This window comes from Vigna umbellata, chromosome 4 (genome assembly GCF_029865625.1).
Source record: "Vigna umbellata cultivar VRB3 chromosome 4, Vumbellata_1.0, whole genome shotgun sequence".
Taxonomy (NCBI): domain Eukaryota; kingdom Viridiplantae; phylum Streptophyta; class Magnoliopsida; order Fabales; family Fabaceae; genus Vigna; species Vigna umbellata.
In genome coordinates this window covers 5,446,246-5,460,069 of record NC_142168.1, presented here as the reverse complement: position 1 = coordinate 5,460,069, position 13,824 = coordinate 5,446,246, and positions in this window count along the sequence as shown.

The following is a 13,824-nucleotide window of genomic DNA, read 5'->3' as shown; positions in this document are numbered from 1 at the left end:
AAATGACTATTTTGTATGGTCCACAAAGAATATACTTGTTCTATCCATATCGCAAGATGAATAATATACATGGTCTCACTTTTTCCCACAATTTCTTTGTTTAAGTATTCTTTACACTATAAATGTGGGTCACTCAGACATAGATAAGAACATGTAAGTTTATGTGCTGGCTAGATGTTATTCGTCAATCAAAATTGCCAAATCCCAAATGTGGTAGTAAACAAAGTATTAATGTAAACCATGTAAAAGGTGGTTCTTCATTTTCTTTCATTTTTTATTTTCCTACAATCTTTTAATACTTCTTTCTTTCCTTTATTATTTATTAATTATCTCTTCTAAAACTACAATCACTAATAATTTTTCTTTGATATTTCTTGATATTGTCATCTCCGATTTACACTAATAATTCATCGTTAGGTTTAACTAGACTAAAGATTTTTGCATTAGTGTCTATAAAACCGTGTTTAATTTTTTTACTTAAATTAAAAGGCACGTGTATTTAAAATAAAGAGGAGTGATGTAATGTTATAAAAGAGAAAGATATTAACTTGACAGTTCACATATAGAGGCGATCTAAACTAAAATATCATTACATTCCCATTCAATTTGTCACTTTTGGTCTAAAAGTTAAGAGCACTCTTAATCTTTTTCATTTAAAAAATAATTAATGAGCATTGGCTAATAGTCTTTCTAGTTTACCTTAGTGGGAGTCCTTTCTTTTTATTTACAATGTGTTAGGTTAAGATTTTGAGTAGGCATGATTCTATTTTAAGATCTTAGCTTCATATTTTAATATTATTCAGCACTAAACAAAATCTTAACTAGTTTTTGTACTTTTGGCTTTAATTTAACTTCAACATCCTATTTGGGAGTTTGCTAAGGATTGTGTAAAATTGTGTAAAGAATTCGAAATTAGAAATTTTTTATTTCATTTATTGCGAGAAAATTCATTAAAATAATTCATCATTAATGATAAATAAGTTAAATTTAGGGTTAAATATGTTTTTCGTCCATTAAGTATCACACGAATTCGGTTTTAGTCCTTACTCAAAACTTTGATGGTTTTTAGTCCTCATAGTTTTGAAACTGTTACTATTAGTCCTTAAAATTGGACGGCGTTAACTTTTAGTAGATGTGGCAAACGGCGAGGCCACATTTTATGCCAATTGCCCTGTTCACTCTCTGCCACGTTGGTTGTTTAATTTTTGAAATGAGATTAAGTGATTGACACGTTGTTGATTGAAATCAGATTAACAATTAGGGTTCTTAATTGGGCAAAGTTTATTTTTTCAATTGGGGAAAAGTAGTTTTACTCGAAGCATTGTACTCCAAACATTGTACTGGAAACATTCCACTCGAAGCATTCTATCAAGGTGGTCCTTGCGGTGCTCGTGAAAGAAACGGTGGGTGTGAAAGACAAGCGTAAAGGTAAGCTAAGATATTGTTTTTCTTTTTCGGTTATGGTTGTTGTAATTTGGGCGTAAAGCGTTGATGTCTAAATGTAGGTCTAGAAATGGTTTTCGACATTTGTTTGCATCACATGAGGAAGTTTGTTAGTAATAAGGGGGTATAATATGTTGGAGGAGAGATACACATGATCAAAGGACTTGATCCGGATCGTTGGTTGTATTTTGAAGCAGTTGGAATAGTTAAAGAATTTAAGTATGATGCAGACTTCAAACTATGGTGGAAGAGGTCGAAACAAAGGCTGATGAATAATGTGAGATTATTGAGTGATGACAGGGAAGCACTGTACTTGGCTAACTATGTAGAGGAGAATAAGGAAGAGGTAGAAATCTATGTTCAACATGTTCCTAGTGAGGTAGTGGAAGTTCACTTTCTTAGTTGTGGTGAAGTGGCAGATGAAGGAAAAGTGGAAGAGGAGGAAGTGGTTTCGAAAGTGGGTGACGAAGAGGTTAATTTACATGAGGAAGAAGTGGCTAAGATTGTAGAAGAGGATGGAATGGGTTTGGAAGAGGGTGATGGTGTTGTAGAAGAGGGTGAATGTGTTGAGCAACAGTGTTCACATGTTAATGTGGCTGTAGAGGTTGAAATGGGTGAGGAAGAGTGTGATGGTGATGAGGAACATGAAGAGGTTGAAATGGGTGAGGAAAGGGAAGAGTGTGATGGTGGTCATGAACAGGAAGAGGTTGAAATGGGTGAGGAAGAAGAAGAGTGTGATGGTGGTGACGAACAGGAAGAGGTTGAAATGGGTGAGGAAGAAGAAGAGTGTGATGGTGGTGATGAACAAGAAGAGGTTGAAATGGGTGAGGAAGAAGAAGAATGTGATGGTGGTGATGAATATGATTATCTTCGTGAAGAAGAAGAAGGGGGAATGTGGTTGAGGGGGAAGTAGAAGCTTTAGCTGAAGAATGTCTGGATGACAGTGAAGATAGAATGGCTAATGATGATGATGGGTTTGGTGTTGAGCATGATAGGGTGGACCAAGTTCGTAGAAACATTAATCCAGTTTTGGATAGGTGGACTACAATGAAAAAAGAAGAAGAAATGTGTGACTAGAAGAGGCAATGTTGGGGACGGTTCATTTATAATGAATGAAGAAGTTGGAGATCATGACATCAATGAAGAATACAATAGTGATGAATTGGATTCAAATGTAGATAGTGATGAGGATGTGAGGTTGAAAAATGGAAACTTTAAAAAGTATAGAAAAGATTATATGAACAAGAACTTCATATTCGAACTGGGGATCGAGTTTTGTTCATTAAAGGAATTTAAAAATGCACTAATGGAACATAGTGTATTAAATGGAAAAGAGGTTAAGTTTGTGAATAATGACCTGAACAGAGTAAGGGCAGTTTGTAAAAACAAATGTGGTTTTCTTATTATGGCTAGCAAGGTAGGAGGCAAGCAAACATTTAGGGTCAAAAACTTGGTTGGACGACACAGTTGTGGAAGGGTTTTTGGAAACAAAAGTGCAAATGTAAACTGGATTGCACAAGTATTAGTAGACAGGTTTGTAAATGTGGCTAACATGACAGTCAATCAAATCATTGATGACATTAAGAAGTCATTCAGTGTTGGAATAACTGCTTGGAAAGCTGGAAAGGCCAAGCAAATTGCTTTGGATTCTTTTGTTGGTGATGGAGAACGACAAAATGGTCGTCTATATGATTATGTGGGTGAATTGCTAAGAGTGAAGTCTAGAACCTTTAAAATTAAAGTGAATCAACCCCAACCAAGTTTGCCACCAAGATTTGGGTCATTTTATGTGTTTAGAGGGCTGTAAGCAAGGCTTCTTAGGAAGTTGCAGGTCCTTCATAGGGGTAGATGATTGTCATCTGAAGACAACATATGGTGGTCAGTTGTTGGTGGTGTCGCAACCGGAATTCGCGACGGGACGACGATCCAAAAAAATGGAACGGGTTTTGAAAAGAGATTTGGAGTCGCCACCATAGTTTATTCTGGAAAACTACGGAAAAACCATAAAATGATAAGACACGGTCCACGAAAACCAGATTCTGGGTTCAGGAGTCGGTTACGCGTAGGGAAGGTGTTAGCACCCTACAACGCCTGCCCTAAGGCAGTACCTTTAACTAAATGCACGAATATGATGTGGTTTTCAAAATGTTTAACTATCCCCTAAAATAAAATTCTAAATAAACAAAATGTATTTTTTAGTTTTTTGGGCCCGACAAGGATTGACCTTGCTCCTACGTATTCTCATTCAAAATGAGAAATCAGGGTTACGTAGTTCTTTGGAAACTGTTTGAGAAGTTTGTTTGGAAATGATTTAGAAAATTTGTTTGGAAAATGATTTTGGATAAATTTGGATTTTTGGGGAAGTGAACCTGACAAGGACTAGCCTTGCTCCTACGTATCTCCACTTTTGATGGAGAATCAAGGATCACGTAGTTCTGGTCAAAATATTGTTTGTTTGCTTTAAAGTGTTGATGTTTTTGGCTTTTGAATATTTTATATATATTTTTTTATATTTTCGAGAAAAAAGAAGGTAATGAGTACTAGGCCGATGCGGACGGTCACACGAGTACTCATACCTTTAGAATGATATTTAAATATTTTTAATTATTTTTTTTAAAAGAGAAATAACGATATTAAGCACTAGGACGATACGAACGATCACACGAGCACTCATACCGTTATCTACTTATTTAGGGAGACTTGAGAGTATTGAGTGTTAGGCTGATGCGGACGATCGCACGAACACTCATATCATTATTTAATTTTTACATTAATGATATTAAGTACTAGGCTGATACGGACGATCGCACGAGTACTTATACCATTATTTAATTTTTAGATCAAGAGTATTAAGTACTAGGCTGATGCGGACGATTACACGAGTACTTATACCATTATTTAATTTTTCCATTATTTAATTTTTAGAAAGACTTGAGAGTATCGAGTGCTAGGCTGATGCGGACGATCGCACGAGCACTCATACCATTATTTTGCCCTTCGTTTTTTTTTTTGTAATTTTTGCTATATAAAATTATAAGAATAATAGTTATATTTACATTGGGTTTAATAAAAATTATATTTATCTATGTATTTAAAATAAAATAATATAATAATGATATTCACATAAAGAAAAATAACGTATAAAACATAAAATAAATAATAAAAGAGAAATATATTCAGTTTATTATATTTTTTTTACTTTTATAATTATATTTTTTGTGATTTTTATATATAAAGATAAAAGTTTAAAATAGAAAATAAAATTAGCAGCGTAATAACAATAAAACAATTAGTACAATGAAGGAAAAGTAAAAAAGGTGCAATAAGCAATTAAGAATGTATATGTAGTGATTAATATGTAACAGATAAAATTAAAACCGGCAAACATAAATAAAGCACAAAACACAGGCAGAAGACATAATGATGTGGGGTTAAAATAGAGAGCACGCGAAGACAATAGTAATATATAAAAAAAATTATAATTAGGAAAATAAAATAAGATTGCAGATAGTAAAATCCAATGAGAGCAAAGAGTGAGGTAAAACCAGAGGTGTGGAATGGGAGCAATGCTTGAAACGAGAGGGCAAATTAATTTATGACTTGCTGGGATTTCTTTAGCAGAGGAATGTAGGATGATGACATTCGGTAAGAACGTAGGTTACTATAGGAGACTATGGTGAAGGTTCGTACACAGTATTATTAAGCATAAAAATGCAACAGCAAGTATATATCTCCAATGCTTATTCCATTATACATGATAGTGTGAACTAGTGAAGGAGTTGCTTACCTCTTGGAGCTCCTCTGTTATTGCTTGGTGTCTCCAGCGACGACTACAAGGAGTGGAGTTGGTGCCGGTAGTGATGATGCCCACATAGCTCGCCTCCAGCTTCCCCTGAAGCAAAGTTTTTTTCTTTTTTATGATCCCTCCACAAAAATATCTCTCTGCCCCCTAATCCTTCTTCTCTGCCTTTTTTGTGTTGATGCACTGACCAAATCTCCAAATCCTTACTGCAGAAGCCGTTTTCTGCCCCCTCCCCTCCAACACACTCACACTCGTTGTCCTTCCCTTGATAAAACATTTTTTTTACTAAAGACAAAATAGAATGTTCCAAACCTTTTTGTTCTTTTTTTTTATGTTAATTGCATTTAACCACATTAATTATATTAGAACAAAACTAAAAATAAAAATAAGAAGTAAAAACAAAGTTTGAAAATAGAAATTATGAAAGGAAAAGTAAAATAAAATAAAAATAGAATACTAAAAAGAAAATAAAAATAAAATACAAGAAAAGAAATGAAAATGACAATGTAAATGAAAACGAGTAAATAATAGAATATAAGACAATAGAATACGATAAAGCCAAAAATCAATCCGGACGAAATTTGGTATTGACAACTGCCCCTCTTTACTTAGATTTTACTAGATAATATGACAAAGTGATGTTTTCATATTATATTGTAAAATATAAGTAAAGATTGAAATACTAATTTCGTCTGGATTTCTAAGGAGGCGAAATGAAGGAAGATGAATACGAGACATAAGATTAGCCAAATCCATGCAAAATGTGAGATTGTAATGAAAGAAATCGACCATTGCGTAGCAGAGGGCTGACATTGCAGATCAACAAATTGGAATTGACCATTGCCTAGCAGAGGGCCAGTAACACAAAACGAAAATCTAGACTCGACCATTGCTTAACAGAGGGTCGGTAGCACAGAACAACAAGCTGAATTTGACCATTGCCGAGCAGAGGGTCAGCAACATAAGACGAAAACTGGAAACCTGGACTTGATCATTGCCTTGCAGAGGGTCAACACGTAGAATAACAAGCTGAATTCGACCATTGCCGAGCAGAGGGTCAACACGTAGAATAACAAACTGAATCCGACCATTGCCGAGCAGAGGGTCCATTAGAAAAACTAAAATCTGGATTTGACCATTGCCTTGCAGAGGGTCGGTAACACCAAACGAAAACTGGATTTGACCATTGCCTAGCAGAGGGCCGGTAACACCAAACGAAAACTGGATTCGACCGTTGCCTTGCAGAGGGCCAATATCGCAGAAGAAAACTTAAATTCGACCTTTGCCAAGCAGAGGGCCGTTAGAAAAACTAAAATCTGGACTTGACCATTGCCTTGCAGAGGGCCAATATCGCAGAAGAAAACTTGGTTCGACCATTGCCTAGCAGAGGGCCGTTTTAAAAAACTAAAACCTGGACTTGACCATTGCCTTGCAGAGGGCCAATATCGTAGAAGAACAACCTAAATTTGACCGTTGCTTAGCAGAGGGCCGTTAGAAAAACTAAAATCTGGACTTGACCATTGCCTTGCAGAGGGCCAATATCGCAGAAGAACAACTTAAATTTGACCGTTGCCAAGCAGAGGGCCGTTATCGCAAAACAACAAATTGAAATTTGACCATTGCTTAGTAGAGGGTCGATATCGAAGAAGAAAACTGAGGGTGCTAGATAAAACTAGGCTCAGGGTGCCAGGCAAAACTGGGCTTTGGGGCCAGGCGAGCTGGGCTTTGTGGGCCAGTATGGAAACTGGGCTTTGGGGGCCAGTATAGAAAGTGGGCTTTCAAATTTTGGAAATCTTGAAATTTGTAATTTTGTGAAATGCCCTTTTTTTTTGGAATTTTTGACAGAAATTTGATTTTTGAAAAGACATCAGTGACTATTCCCAAAGAAAGGATCCTGACATGAGGATAAGAGAAACAAGGTGTAAAGACCATGGTAGAATGTTGAAACCCAAACTTAAAAGCGGTGAATAGGGTGTATAGATGTGGGTGTCAAAACCCCAAATGAGAGAAAGAAAAAAAAAATGATCAACAAGAAACAACACAACTTGAAGAGAAGACCATAATGTTATTCTTTTTGTATTTTTGAAGAAGGATTCGACAACCATTCATATGAATGAAGAGGGTTTCGATCTAAAAGATTTTCTTTTGATGGATGGATGCACATATGAAAAACATTTGCTTTGTTTTGTGGTTTCTTTTTTTTACTTGTGTCATTCATCTTACTTGCAATCATCATCAAACCGATCTTTATTTTCAATGTTTTGTGAAAGTGGGGAATGTCATACATCCGAGGTCTAAAGTTTGAGATAATTACATTTTGACTTTTCTTTCGTGACATCAATGCACACATGCTTGAATTCACTGGCAAGTGAGAAAAATGACAGATGTTTAAGATGGTTTGGAGAAGACTAGGACAACCACGTGGGCACATCATTCCCCATATACTCCTCGCCGGAGATGTGATATGTGAATGTCAAAGTGAAACGGGATATCTCGAAAGTTGCCCCAGTTTGGTGCTTGGGAAAATGAGCATGGGGTATGGATCTTTGAAAATTCGGGTGAAAAAAAAATCAAGTGAGATTCGCGAAGCTGCCCCAGTCTTGAGATTATGGGTTGATAAATTTCAGGGCGAAGATGCGTGGTGAGATCCACAAAATTGCCCCAGTTTTTTGGCACGGGGTTATGTTTGGAAGAGGTAGTGGGCATGAAAAGGATCGGTTAAAAAGGATGACCCCAATTGGTCTGATTTTCTTTTGCATGCTGCTGGCTGATTGGCAAAGAGATCCCTTCTTCCTGAGACATTACTTTTTCTTTTTTCATTCATTTTCAAATTTTTTGTTTTTTTTTGTTTTTTTTGTTTTTTTTTTTGGACACATTGCAAGTCATTTTGTCTCATCGCAAAATTAAGATTTATAAAAATTTGAGCAAACATTATTCAATCTGTGTGGACTTTATTAGGCTTGTAATGTGGCCAATGCTAGAAGGTATCGAAAGAAAGGATTAAAGGCCCAAATGAATGCTTGTCGGTTATATTTTTTTTGAACAAGGGTTATCATCTAGGCATTGCATCAACTATTTGACTTTTTGAACCTTTTATTTCTTCTCAAACTTCGTTTTTCATTCTTCTTAAACTTCGTTTTTCAACACTTTATTTCTTCACTCTTCTTGATGAAATTTCTTCGTTTGATCATTGAGTGCTCTTCATTTGCATCATGAGTTGACTCCTACCTGATGACAACCCTTGCTTGGGGATAATTTGAAAAAGAATTTATTTTTGGCTCAAAACAGGGTGACAATGGATATATTTTTGTGTTTTTTTTTGGATAAAGAAAGGAGGCCACACATCATTTCGAAAACTGATTGCCTTATTTTCCAAAGATTAACTCTACGATTAGATAACCTCAACACGAGTCGTTTTTTTTTTCTTTCTAGACCGCCCTTTCGGGTTTTCAATCTAGTGGACGTATTCTCTTTTTGAAAGTTCTTTTGTTTGTCTCAATGAATTCAGGGATCACCCAACTAGCACAAGCGAGAGTAATTTTGGTCAGACCAATCTGCCCCAGTGTAAAGGTATTTGTTGATGAGGGTAGTGTTATTGTTTGTTAAGGAAGATCCTTTATTTTGAAAAGGTGAAGGGTGAAGGCTTTCAAGCAACACGTGCACAAACATCTCGAAAGAAAACATCAAATTGTTATTTTTAAACATTTGACCTCAGAAAAGCTTGACACTGCATTTTTATTTTTTATATTCATCATTTTTTTCTTTTCCTTTTTTCTATTTTCGAAAAACAAGAGTTTAGCGATTCACAAGAAAGACAAGTGACTGAAGATTTCCTTCATTTTTTTGTTTTTCTCAATTTTGTTTTCCTTTTTTTCGTAATACCCTTTCAAGACTCGATTTCCAGCACTACTTGGAGAAACCCTGTAGTGAATGTTCGCATTGCAAGTCATGGATGAAGATGTGATACCAATGAGCATACTTCTCCATAGCAAGACACTTCACAACATCGAATTCACTTGTACAATGACTTATGCTTTCTTATGTGATCTTAAAGCCCACTTCATTTCTTCGTGGCATTTGTAATGGCATTCTCAAGCCTTGCCCCAGTGTTGGGTTGACTTTCTTTAGACTTTAATCATCTTGAATCAATCAAAGATTGCACTTTGTGCTTGAACACCCAACACTTTTTGGTGGAATGACCAATAACCCCTTCATGATAATCACCTTTTGTATATGATGCATCACGAGTCTTGAGGTATTGAGGCTTTAAAGGCTTCATGTAACAAGTAGAGACCAAGCCTTTTATGCAGGAGACTTGGAAGAAACATTGCATAAGTCAGAAGGTTAGGAGTGAAACTCGTAGGCCTTTTCTCTTGATCAAACATTTTTCTACCTGACAGCTTGGTGGAAAGTTGAGTTTGGGTCGAGTCTAATTTTGTCTCAAAGCAGTTTCAAAGGGTAGGCCAACGGTATTTGAGCAGTGGGATGTGATTGAGCTCTTTCTTCTCTCCTTATCCCAGGCTTAGACCAGACTTGTTCACATTTGTTGTCATGGTAGGACCTTGTGCGATCTTTTCAGTCTTCACACCAACTTCAATTCTTTCTTGGATTATCACCAAGTTTGAGAAGTTTAGGCAAACACTGCTCACCATGGTCTCACAGAAGGGTGATTACAGAGTATTGAGGAATATGGGAACCATTTCCCTGTCACTCTCATGAAACTTCATTTGAGCAACAGTCTCTTTCCACCTTTGGCATATTCTTCGAACAATTTGGACTCCTTCTCGAAGGTCTGCAGTTGTAATCTAGCAGGTGCCACATCCCTGATATATTTGTACTGCCTCAAGAAAGCATCCACCAGATCTTCCCAAGACCGGATGCACGACTGCTCAAGATGAGTTCCCAGTTTGGTGTCATGCCAGCCAATCTACCTTAGACGAAATGAACTAGCAACTTTTCATCACACGCATGAACAATTTTTGTTTTCCCATATGTCATGAGATGGGTCTTAAGGCAAGTGGTCTCTCCTTGTCATCTATACTTTGGGAAGTATCACCACCTTTGAGACTAAGCATAGCCCTGCAAGGCTTCCTCCAACTTCTATGGCTCTCACGCTTTTCAAAGACATTTCAAATTTATGTCTGTCAGCGTCAACATCCATTGGCGTAATGACACGAGGAGCAAATTTCAACTCGGGTTGCTTCGTCATTGTCTTACTCACAAGGCGTGGTTGAATCATTTCGGTAGGGACCATGAAAGTGCCCCAAGCTTCTTTCCTCTTTCAACTGCGTTATTTTTCACCTTTTGAATGCAAAGTTGTCCCGAGTCCACTCCCAAGGGTGGAGTGTAATTCAGGAAGAAGACATATCGTGGGAAAATTGGTGCCCCTAAAACTCTTTGTTGCGGATGTGGCGTGGGCGAATCTCCAGGGTTTTGTAAGGCATTCTAGGATTCAACTCATTTGCTCATTCAATTGTTGGACACCGACTTTCATCCCTTCTTGAACTTTCCCTTGGTTCTCTAAGATTTGGTAACTGGTTCGAGTCCTTTAGGGTATCTTGGATGTTTAACCTTATTTTTAAGTTTTTTTTAAACAAATTAAGAAAAAGAAAATGAAAAAGAAAAGAAAAAGAAGAGACAATGTAGTTCAAATACTCTAGTCGGAAATTATAAACCTGTGAAAACATTGCCCCAGCATAGTTTGGAAATTAACATGAAACAAAGTCAATAGGGTAGTTCATCACTCAGAAGTTCCCAAAATGTGAGGCATAGGAAGTCTTGGTCGACTGACTCGGGCCTTGGGCATCATATTTTTCATTTCTTTGATCAGCTTTTGCAGCAATTGAGGAAAGTTTCAATCCCCTTAGGCAAGTTAAAGATTGACACTGCAGACTCAACATCAACTAATAACTTAGGGATGCCTTCATTGGCTCCATTAGCAAGGGAAGCTAGTTGTGAGAGACTCCTCTTTCAGCTCCTTTGTAACCCGCCCATCTTTAACGACATATTCTTTCATCTGACTCATCGATTTTTATGTCTCCTTTTAGCTCAATGTCAACATTCCTTCTCTAGTTTTGTCGTTGTTGCTTACATCCACTGCTCATCATTATGAGATTGTTTTTCACAATTTGGGTAGGGGAAATTAACGTGAATTACGACTTGATTGTCTTAACCCTTTATGTGATTCATTGGCTAAGGAAATCTTTCATTAACAGTCCATGATCTTGGGCCTTTCTTCGAAGCGAACAACATTGCCCCCAAGTGTCCTCAACTTGATGAAGCATTTCAACAAAGATTCATTCCTCATATGATCTGCGATGTGGCAAGAGATGCAGGCGTTGGCGATCCTCTCAGGATAGCAAACATTGCAGTAGCTCCTCCATAGGACATGTGGCATTCAAGGCTCCCTTACTCATCCGAGAGATGAACCATGCATGCACCACCAATAAGCAACACAACATCTTCCTGTCCTTTAGCTCATAACAACGATGCAGGGTCCCATAAACTTCAGCTAGGATAGCAGTGATTGGATTCTCATAGCGCTCTTTATAACCCACAAATGCATTCATGGCGGCGTAGCCGACAAACTCCATCATATTATAGCATGACACCATAGAGGATAAGAGCTAGTACATTCGTAATTGTTTCCCACCTTTCGATGCAAGTACCAACTCTAGGTATCCTTTAGAAATGCCCCTTGCTTTACCCTTAAGTTGAATTCACTTTCCAATCTCATAAGGCGCACTCTTATGATTATCACTTGCTACATGATATGGGTATACTGCCCGATTTAGTTGTATAGAGCTTTGGCCTTGAGAGGTGTATTTAAGATTTGCCCAAACTCTTCACCTCTGACAGGCTCAACAAATTCTCATACTCCTTCCTGAATGCATCCTTTTGGGTTGTCTTCATTTTCTTCAGCCGTTCTCTCAGGTCATCCATATTACCTTCCTTTACTTCAATGGCTAACATTTCCTTTAAAATGTCTGAACTTGAACCCCCGTTGACTTCAGATCTCATGTTAATTTCCATTTTGTCTCATCAAATTTATAATTTCCTGACTAGAACCAGTGACAAGACCATAAAAATGCATGAGAAAAAGAAAGAAAAGAAAGAAAAAAATGTATCAAAAGATATAGTGATATGTACAAGGTGTTGGATTTTATTAAGCAAAAATGAGGGTTATAAGACTGCACACATCTCCCTTTGTGCCCTAATAAAGGTTCAGCGCTTCAGATTGAAGGTCAAGTATATGCACCCTCACAAGGATGGCTCCCTGAACCTAAAGGTCGATGGTCACTAGAGCTATGGCCCCCTTCATAGTATCTCCACAACAGTCGAGTAATCAACTAGATGCGGAGACACAAGTGAAGAGAACAAACTCTAGCTGGGGTTCTCACGATAGCCAAACAGGAAGTATGTCCCAAATGGCATCGCTACACAACCCCTCTATTTCTAAGCTACGCTCAGACCCGGGTATAGGGCCCCACTCATGATGTGTATAATGTGTGTGTGTGAAGGGAGAATGCAATTGTACACCCCAAACCCTCACCTGCAAAACAACCAGAAGATTCCCAGGCAGATATAACATGTTTTCTACCCTAGGGTTCAATATCCAACAAGCAAATTTATTCACATGCGATTATTCAAATATCAAAGACAGATAAAGAAAAAGGGAAGAAAAACATAAAGAAAAACCACATTGAATTCGCGCATATAGTTAAGTGGCTTGACTCTCTAAAAAAGTCCCCAGTGGAGTCGCCATCTGTCGCAACCGGAATAAGCGACGGGACGACGATCCAAAAAAATGGAACGGGTTTTGAAAAGAGATTTGGAGTCACCACCATAGTTTATTCTGGAAAACTACGGAAAAACCATAAAATGATAAGACACGGTCCACGAAAACCAGATTCTGGGTTCGGGAGTCGGTTACGCGTAGGGAAGGTGTTAGCACCCTACAACGCCTACCCTAAGGCAGTACCTTTAACTAAATGCACGAATATGATGTGGTTTTCAAAATGTTTAACTATCCCCTAAAATAAAATTCTAAATAAACAAAATGTATTTTTTAGTTTTTTGGGCCCGACAAGGATTGACCTTGCTCCTACGTATTCTCATTCAAAATGAGAAATCAGGGTTACGTAGTTCTTTGGAAACTGTTTGAGAAGTTTGTTTGGAAATGATTTAGAAAATTTGTTTGGAAAATGATTTTGGATAAATTTGGATTTTTGGGGAAGTGAACCTGACAAGGACTAGCCTTGCTCCTACGTATCTCCAGTTTTGATGGAGAATCAAGGATCACGTAGTTCTGGTCAAAAGATTGTTTGTTTGCTTTAAAGTGTTGATGTTTTTGGCTTTTGAATATTTTATATATATTTTTTTATATTTTCGAGAAAAAAGAAGGTAATGAGTACTAGGCCGATGCGGATGGTCACACGAGTACTCATACCTTTAGAATGATATTTAAATATTTTTAATTATTTTTTTTAAAAGAGAAATAACGATATTAAGCACTAGGACGATACGAACGATCACACGAGCACTCATACCGTTATCTACTTATTTAGGGAGACTTGAGA